The 1,122-nt window shown below is 37.2% G+C and overlaps 1 long non-coding RNA gene across 1 annotated transcript in view; it reads left to right on the top strand.

Moving 5' to 3' along the window:
- The first annotated feature begins 6 nt into the window (after positions 1 to 6).
- LOC104911473 overlaps positions 7 to 1,122 on the top strand; it is a 33,877-nt gene continuing 32,761 nt past the window's right edge. The window contains exons 1-2 of the long non-coding RNA XR_004160123.1: positions 7 to 107; positions 614 to 700. This is a non-coding gene — a long non-coding RNA (uncharacterized LOC104911473). The remainder of the gene's footprint in view (positions 108 to 613; positions 701 to 1,122) is intronic.

Genomic DNA, 1,122 nt, shown 5'->3' with positions numbered 1-1,122 from the left:
CAAAAAACACACACCCTTTTAAAAGAGAGGATATCAGAAGTATACATCTTTTATCCATGCCCCACACACTTGCATGTGAAGAGAGAGCACCAGCTGTTTTTCTCATGGTGAATAAGGGTTACTTGGGGAAATCTGACTTCCTGTTTTTACATGGACGGCTACATTGTTGCAAAGCCAGTTCATTTTGGTTAGGTCAATAGAGCAAGTTTAATTATTGGAGGTTTCCTTATTCACTCAAGCTTCATACTGTAGAGAAGAGGGATTACTAAGGAGTCCAAACTGTGTACAGAGGTTGAAAAGCACATCCCTGTTAATTACGTGACCCTTCTCAAACATACAAAACATTTTTTGGGAGAGTTGAGATTCACTGAATTTTGAACTGCCAACTAAGTGTGCTTCATAGCTCAAAATATACTGAATAAAAATCGTATGGGGATTTTTTTTTTCCAAATAATAAAAAACAGCAATGAAAAATACATACTGGCACTGGGAATAGCATAGCTAGTTCTACAGATGTGGTGGGAAAATAGTCCATTTTTTCACAACAGCACCATTCAAAACAACAAAACACTGAGCAGCTGAAAATACAACAAGCAATCTGGTTTTGTTGCAGGAGGCACTGTGGAAAACACACCTCTCAAACTGGAGCTCACAACCAGGACAGCTGGTAATGGTAACGCAAAAAAGTGACACATCACAGGTAAGATGTGCGAAGAAGCCAGAAGCATTCCTTGCACTCTGTGATGTTCATTTCTAATTAACTTGAATACTTAGATTTTGTTTTTTTAATCAATTCAGTGATTGGTTAATTCCATTTCTCTATTTTCATATGGTGTTACAAGTTATGGGGGATTTCTAAATTTTGGTCTTGGTTAATGCATCAAAGGACACATGGGCTGATTTCCTTCAGTTTCTCATAATATACATATAGCCAGCTGTATGTTATTACATAACTTCAGACATAAAGCAATCAGATCATTCTAGATACCCTGATCTATTTCTGTGTGTTTGATACAGTTATATTACAGTGGAACAAATTCACTAGCAGAGCTGTAAGGAGAGTTTGGCTTTTTTTTTTTTTTCTGTAGACTGCCAAGGCACACCAGGGGGATTAGGTTTTTT

Source organism: Meleagris gallopavo, chromosome 6 (assembly GCF_000146605.3).
Source record: "Meleagris gallopavo isolate NT-WF06-2002-E0010 breed Aviagen turkey brand Nicholas breeding stock chromosome 6, Turkey_5.1, whole genome shotgun sequence".
NCBI classification, from domain to species: Eukaryota; Metazoa; Chordata; class Aves; order Galliformes; family Phasianidae; genus Meleagris; species Meleagris gallopavo.
Note: the sequence above shows the minus strand (reverse complement) of the source record. Positions and strands in the feature narration are given on the sequence as shown.